Source organism: Arachis hypogaea, chromosome 7 (assembly GCF_003086295.3).
Source record: "Arachis hypogaea cultivar Tifrunner chromosome 7, arahy.Tifrunner.gnm2.J5K5, whole genome shotgun sequence".
NCBI classification, from domain to species: domain Eukaryota; kingdom Viridiplantae; phylum Streptophyta; class Magnoliopsida; order Fabales; family Fabaceae; genus Arachis; species Arachis hypogaea.
The window spans coordinates 18,334,334-18,343,267 of NC_092042.1; positions in this window are offsets into that span (position 1 = coordinate 18,334,334).

Genomic DNA, 8,934 nt, shown 5'->3' on the forward strand with positions numbered 1-8,934 from the left:
TCGATTCTACCTCGGCTGCCTGATCATATTTCCAAGTATTGCTTAGCACTTGTGCCTCATTTGGACTTCCCGGCTATGGCCAGTGTTTGTAAGAGATGGAGGTGTTTCATTCAGAGCGAAGAATTTATAATGGTAAGAAAATTGGCTGGCTTGGTTGAGGAATGGGTTTTCCTATTAACCGCAGATAAAGAAGGGAAAGGAAGCCATTGGGAGTTAATGGATTGTCAGGGTCAAACTCGTCGATCTCTTCCACCAATGTCTGGTCTAACATTGATTAGGTTGGGTGCTAATATGCCTGCAAGAGCAGAGCGCATGGCCCGGCGGAGTGATTTGGATCAATACACAATCGTCAGAATCAGCCATTTGACCCCTTATCACAATGGAAAGACTAGCGATATTGTTCTATATTTTGGGATTATTGACATCTTGCAAGACTATGATATCAACAAGAAGCTGGAGCATGCGATGAAGAGAGCAATGAACAAGACGAAGAGATAAATTTTATGAAAATTTGGAGATTTAAGATTAAATATAATGAGAGGGACTAACATGCGTACAAATTGGAAATTAGCCAGCTCAGCTAGCCGTTGAAGCCCTCCAGCGTGACAAAACATCGCCACATCAGCGTTCCAGTGATGACTCATCACCAGAAATATGCACAAGGACCACTTTGAGTGCTTGGAGCTCTATCTGGAGGACTACAATGGGGAAATCGGGATCTTGAGGATTACATTGAGTATTTGCGCGAATCTCAGGGACGACTATAGGTATTTACTCGCTCGAAGGGATTGGGTGGGTTAGTGGGTTTTTGGGTGTTTTGACCAAGGTTCTGAAAATCGGACCGATCATCAAACCGTTTTAATCACTAGTTCATTAGTTCATTGGTCCAATCGGTGGTTCAATCGGAAAAATCGTTTTAAAATAAAATAATAAATAAATTATAAAGGACTAAAGATAAGGGTACTCCAAGAACTCCTACTAGATGCAACATCATTCAACATTATCACACACACAAATACAAAGCCTTAACTCAAAGAGCAACCACAGCAAGTTACTTGGAAAGAAAATGTAAACACAGAACAATCACAAGCATACACAACATGTGAATATTATTATAGCAAACATAATAACAAAATAGCTCTTCTAATGCGTCTCCGAAAATATCCCAAATTAAAAAAACTACATAATCTGATCCACTTGATTCAGAAAGTTTTACTCTTTTTCTATTAGACGAGTTGTGATTCAACCCTATTAGAAATACAAAAGACTTTTATTGAGAAATATCAAAAAACCAAAACTCTATCAACTATACTCATGAATTCAGGTACGCTTTCACGCTTTTAGCTATCTTTCTTTAAAATTTAACATAGATGATCTTAGGATTAAAAATTCTAAAATTTTCAATATATTTAACTATATTCTTTTTTTTCTTAAATAAATTCAAACTTTCACTATTTTTTTATGAAATAGAAATGAGAGAATGTGCACAAATATATAATTTGACGGCAAATCACTATTCAAATATTGCATAAAGACTTAAATGGTAGATGTTACATTTATGCCTGTATGCAAGAATGCTTGTAATCATAAAGTAGATTGCTATTGCTTCTTATATATGCCCAAATGGGATGAAAAATATTGAAGTCACAGTTTGCATTAGCACTAGCAGGTAACTGACTAAATAGAATGTGTCTAGAATGAAAAACATAACAGATGAGAAATATTCATACTTCAACTCTATGGGCCTATTCGGTTGCAAGAAGTAAAATTTTATTTACAAATTTTTCAGATCTTTTTAAATATGAAGTTAGAATCTGTAGATGATAAATTAGAAGGAAAAAAAAGAGAGATAAAGGTTAAGAATTGAAGAAGAGTCATGGTTATTTTAAACCTGAATAGCATGTCTTGTATGTCTGATGACTATCATTTAAAATTTTTCTTTCATTCGACCAATTGTTAGAGACATGTTAAAAAAACATAGCCAAAAAATATCAAAATTTTATTGAAGAATTCTTATATTTTCTCACAAAATTATAAGACTGAAAGAATAGGACAAAGAAAATATAAAATACTCTTTTATACTACATCAAAATTATTTTAATAGTATCTCAATCTTATATTTATTTTTTGCAGTTAATGAATTAACGTAGCATGTCTCAGAAATATTTTTAATTTATTTAATTTAATTTTTTAATTCAATCAATTATAACTAATTAATTGAATTAATAATTAATTTATTTAGTATTATATATTGACTGATAATATAATTATAAATAGGACAAGATTATTTAGTTTAATTAATTTATTATTAATTATATAATTGGTAACATAATTAGAATCAGACCACAACTTTCAAGTATGTTTGATGGTCGATCATAATCAAGATGATGAGATAATTTACTTTGAACCCACTAATGAAGAACTCCATCAAATGATTGATAATCTTATTGAAAAAATTAAAAATTTTTTAAATCAATGCTATGAACTTGAATATGAAAATAATATCTTGAAAGCTGAAAATGCTTATTTTAAAGAAAAATTAAAAAAAGTCAAAAATTATGTTGACCTTGTTGAGAAAAACAAAAGGCTTAAATATGAAATTAAAAGTCAAAATGAAAAGCATTCTGTCTCTACCTTCCTGAACTGTCTTGAGAAAAATAAAAAGTTGCATAAGGTAATTAAGGGTTTAAATCAAGATATAGTTAAATTTGTCCAAAGTTCTGAAAACTTAGATAAATTATTAGCTAGTCAAAGATATCATGAAAAATTTAAAATTATTTTTGAAAAAATATGTTTTGAAAATGAAGCCTCAAAGTCTAAAAATAAAAGCTTTCAAACTTCAAATCATTTTGAAAAACTAGCAAGCAAAAATTTTTGTTATTCATGCAACCGATTTAGTCATTTACCCATTCAATATTTCATCTTTGAAAGAAAAATTGGTAATAAAGTTTATAAGGTAATTAGCAAATATAATGTTCTTGGACAACAAAAAAGGTTTAACATTAAAGAATTCAAATGATTTGGATACCTAAGATCACTTAAGAGTATTATGCAGATTTGTCTAGCATCCAAGAAGAAGAAGGACATATAGTATTTGGATAGTGGATGCTCTAGGTACATGACTGAAAAGTCCACCTTATTCATCAAGCTCAACAAGTACGATGAAAGCATTGTGACTTTTGGTGATGATAGAAAAGGGAAGATAGTGGCCGTAGGTAAGGTTGGTAAGAGTTTTTCTACTTTCATTGATGATGTATTCTTGGTTGATAGAATGAAATATAATCTACTAAGTATTAGTTAATTGTGTAATTTGGGTTATTGGATTATTTTTAAAAATTAGAATGCTTAGTTGTTTGTGAAAATTCAGGTGAAACTTTATTTCTAAGAGATGTAATAATGTGTATGGTCTCACCTTGAAAGAACTAAAAGAACAAAATATAGCTTGTTCTACTTCCATTGAATCTGAAAAATAGTTATGGCATAAGAAATTAGGACATGCAAGCATGTTTTAAATTTCTAAGTTTGTGAAAAAAAATTTGGTCAAAGGTTTTCCTAAAATCAAATTTGAAAAAGATATCACTTGTGATGCTTGTCAATTGAGCAAACAAATCAAAAGCTCTTTTAAATTTAAGGACGACATCTCTACCAAAAGACCATTGAAAATGCTACATATTGATCTTTTTAGTCCTACTAGAACTCAAAACCTAAGTGATAAACATTATGTGTTAGTAGTGGTTGATGATTATATAAAATTTGGTTGAGTTTTTTTCTTAACTCATAAAAATGATGCTTTTTTAGCCTTTTTAGGTCTTTGCAAAAAGATTCAAAATAAAAAAAAATAAAAATTGCTTTCATAAGAAATGATTATGAAAAAGAGTTTGAAAACCAAGATTTTGAATCATTTTATGATGAATTTGGTATTTCTCACAATTTTTCATCTCCAACAATACCTCAACAAAATGGGGTTATTGGGAGAAGAAATAGAAGCCATCAAGCAATAGATAGGGCAATGCTTTATGAAAATAAAATTCTGAAATTTCTTTGGGTTGAAACGGTGAACACTACTTGCTATATTTTAAACTGAACCATCATTCGTAAATTCTTAAAGAAAATTTTATATGAGTTTTGGAAAGAAACTCCTCTAAACCTTAACTATTTTTATATTTCTGTATGTAGATATTGTTTTAAATACAAAAGATAATCTTAAAAAATTTGATCCAAAATCATATGAGGGTACTTTTGTTGGATATTTAACCACTAGTAAAGTCTATAGAGTTTACCTCAAGAAACATAGAATCATTGAAGAATACATACATGTTACCTTTTGTGAATATAACATAATTTTAAGTGTTATTGAGAAAAATAATGCAGGAAATAAAACTGAACAAAACTCAGAAGGAATCCAAAGTGAAGCCAAATCAGATCCCTTGCTGAAAAATACTATAACTGATTCTGCAGAACAGAATACAGAAGAAAATTCTGTTTTGTCTCCTACTAATGCTGACAGTTCTAAAAATTCCAACATTGCTGAGCCAACAAATACCAGATCTGCTCTTGTAACACCCAGACCTAGAGAATAAAAGTTTTTGAAGAACTATCCACAAGAGTTTATAATTGGAGATCCATCTCAAGGAGTTATCACAAGATCATCAAGTAGAAGAAGAATAGAACTTAATGATCTTACTCTCATATTTCAAGTGAAACCTCAAAACATAATGGAAGTCCTTGATGATCCTTCATGGGTCAAGGCAATGAAGGAGAAACTGGTCCAATTTGAGAAGAATGCGGTTTAGACATTGGTGTCAAATCCAAATGGTAAGAAAGTAACAGGTACCAAATGGATCTTTCAAAATAAATTGGGTGATGATGGTAATGTTGTTAGAAACAAAACTATACTAGTAGCTCAAGAGTATAATCAAGAGGAAGGCATTGACTTTGATAAGTCTTTTGCTCCGGTTGCAAGAATGGAAGCAATTAGATTATTGCTTGTATATGTAGCTTACAAAGAATTCAAGCTTTTTCAAATGGATGTTAAATATGCCTTTTTGAATGAATTTATTGATAGAGAAGTTTACGTAGCACAACTGTCTGATTTTGAAAACAAAGATTTTTCAAACCATATTTTTAAACTCTATAAAACTCTTTATGATTTGAGACAAGCTCCATGAGCTTGGTATGAAAGACTAAGCTTGTTGTTATTATAAAATGGTTTTTAAAAAGGTACCATGGATATAGCTCTTTTTATTAAAGAATATAATGATAATTTCATTCTTATTCAAGTTTATGTGGATGTCATTGTATTTGGATCAGCTAATAAAGTCTTGTGTGCTTATTTTGAAAATTTAATGGCTAGTGAGTTTGATATGATTATGTTGGGAGAATTCACATTCTTACTAGGACTCCAAATCAAACAAACTCCTAGTAGAATTTTTATGCACCAAGGTAAATATACCAAAGAATTGGTAAAAAAAATTGTTTTAAAAAATTTCAAACCAATGAGTACTACAATGCATCCAAACTATAAACTTGAGAATAATGAAAAAGAAAAAGATGTGAAAGAAATAAGGTATAGAGGAATGATCAGATCTCTTATGTATCTAACATCCTTTAGACTGGATACTATTCTGATGAGTTTGGAAAACTCAAGTTTATTTTGATGATGAACAAACATTATTGAAATAATTAATTACAAAATTATTAAATTGATTTTCATTTAACATATGTTAATTAATAATTTTGTGATGCAGGTTTTCTTATTGGGCCGAACAGAAAAGAAGAATTATTGCAAGCCCAATATGCTTAAAACTAATTAGCCTTGATTAATATTTCCTATATTATGTGGCTGAAGCAATTTGTGATTATTTGGGCCAGAATCCAAACATTATCACAAGCCCAAATCTATTGTTGGTATATGACCAACTTGCTTGGTCCGAAGTCAAAAGGAGATGGGGCACAATATTGCTTTATCCATTTAACAAATAAAACCCACTCCTTTGATCATGTTGCTGCATGCTCCAACGGATATCATTCTTATTCTTTGATGGAATCCAAATTTTATTAATTGGAGTTATTGCAAACCTTGGAACAATGAGAGAGAAAGTGTGATTGACATGATAGTGATCATCAATGCTACATGCTACTCAATCAAAGAAAAGTAAAAGCAACCCATTTTAATTAATTATTTCAAACACATTAATTGCTTTTCTTCCTACTCTCTCTTTTCTTTCTACTTGCTTCTCACCTTCGGTTATATCAACACAGAGAAAGCATGGAGGCTATGGCTACACACCGGATAAAAAGAAAAGGAGATGCACGCCAAAAGACCATCGAGCTGATGGCAAGAAAATATAAAAAAATGTAGAGGCTAAGATTCTTATCACTTATGGTAAGATATGGTGATGAGATCTTGGCTTTTCCATACCAAAAATGGTTGAAGAAGATTTCGGCCAGCAAGGAGAAGATCTTTGGGATGGCTTGTCTCTGCTTTTGGGATTACTCATCACAGAAGGTAGCTAGGGTGGCTACGTGAGGGAGGAAGCAAAAGTGGAGCAGATGAAGCTATCATCATCATGAAGCACCAAGGGGCAGAAATTCATCTTGGAGAGCAAGCCAAGGATGGAGCACTCGGATTGATGAAGAGTGATGACCAAGGAAGGACTAGAGGTAATTGCATGTTGGGTTTTGCATGGGTTATCTCTTCTCTCTCTCTAGCCGAACCAGTTTTGTTCTTGGAGAAGAAGAAGTTGGCTTGGTTTTTGGCTTTAAATGTGGAGGCTTTCCCCTTCTATAAAAAAGGGAGAACATCCATGGCTTGAAGCAAGGAGAAAGTGTGAGAGTGAAAGGCACAGAATTCTCAGAGCTACCTGAGCTAACAGATTTCTCTTCTCCTTCAATGTATTTTATTTTGTATTTTTCTATTTAATTTTGTCATGTCTTGAGTCTCATGGAAAAAGGCAAACAGTGAGGTTTGTATGAAAAAGCCATAAAGCGGAAAAAGGCAGAGAGTGCAAAATTAAAAGAAAAAAGCCATAAATGTCCTTAGAGTTCCTTTGTACATCTGTGTTGTGTTTCATGATTCTGTGGGAATCCCCTTGTAAGTTGGGTTAGCACTTTACAGTCTGTAATCAAGAAGATTATAGTGAAATTCCATCATTGTTGTGATGGAGACTGGATGAAGGCTGCACTGCACTTAGCAGCTGAACCAGGATATATCTGGGTGTAATTTTCTCTCTTCTCTACTCCATTTCTGTTTCTACTGCACAGGAGCGAAAACTAAAAATATCTCGTGCCAAGTGACGAGACAAAAATAAAAGTCTCGTGGCTAGGGACGAGACAAAAATAAAAAAGTCTCCTGAAGTTATTTCAAAGGACAGCAAGTGTTACTAAGCAAAAAGGGGGCTAAGATTCAACCCCCTCTTCTCTTAGCCACTGAAAACCATCTTGTTCAAAGTGTTAGAGTTTATTTTCGATTCCAATCTCATCCAAAAGAATCACATCTTTCACTTGTAAAAAGGATCATTAGGTACATTAATAGCACTGCTGATTTTGGTCTTTGGTATCCCAAATCTAATGAGTTTTATATAGTTAGTTATTGTGATGCAAATTTTGTCAGTGACCGGTGATGAGCAAATATTTTATACGCTTTTTTATGCTATTTTCTTAGAGTTTTTAGCATATTTTGTTAAGTTTTATTATGTTTTAGTAAATTTTAGTGCAAAATTCTCTTTTTGGATGCTACTTCGAGCTTTTGTATTTTTCTTATGATTTTAGGTGATTTTTGGGTGAAATTGGCAAGTTTTGGCAAAGTCTGATTCAGAGGCGAAGAAAAGATAGCAAATGCTGTCAAATTCTGACCTCCATGCATTCAACCTAGCATTTCTGGAGTTACAAAGGTCCAATTGATGCGCTCTTAATGGTGTTGGAAAGCTAACTTTCAGGGCTTTGCAGCAATATATAATGGTCTATACTTTTCTTTGGAGACGACTACCCAAAGCGGGCGTTGAATGCCCAAACTACTCCCTTTCTGGCGTTCAACGCCCAAACAAGACCAACCTCCAAAGTTGAACACCCAAACTGGTGTTCAATGCCACCAAGAGAGTGATAAACCATTATTTTATGGTATATTTTGGATTGAATTGAGTGGATTTTGTCAACTATTCTCACACTTATTCATGTAAATTGCATGTTTTTAAGTTTTCTTCCTAATTTTGTGCTATAGTTGAAAACATACTTTCTAGGCCTTTAAATTGCTAATTTTTAATCCTTTGTTATTATCATTTGATGCTGTGATATGTGCGTTAAGTGATTACAGGATTTATAGAGAAGGAATGGCATAGAGGATGAAGAGGAAGCATGTTAAAGTGGAAGGAACACAATGATTTAAAGATTTGAGAAGGTGGAAGCGACGCACGCGCATGGCTGAATCGCATGCGTGATTAGGGCTGGAAGTGAGCCGAGCTGAGCCGAGCTAGACCAAGCTCAAGCTCGGCTCAGAAAAATTGAGCTCGGCTCATGGCTCGGCTCATTAACAATCGAGCCTATTTCTTAAGCTCAAGCTCGGCTCACCGAAAGCTCACAAGCTGGCTGAAATAATAGAAACATAAATACATAATCTATAATTCTATATCAATAAATTATAACTTATATATTTTAAAAAATATTTAAAAAGATCATTTTTAAATTATAACTTATATATAATCGAGTCAGCTCACGAGCTAATAAACTGAGTTTATCCAAGCTCAAGCTTGGCTCATTTAATTTATGAGCTCAATTCCAAGCTCAAGCTTGGCTCACTAGCTCACGAGCTTAGCTTATCGATCTATTAATGAGTCGAGCTCTAGCTAGCTCATGAGCTGGCTTGACTCACTTCCACCCCTACGCGTGATCAAGCAATCTTTCAAGCGACACGTATGCGTGACTGATACTTACGTGTGA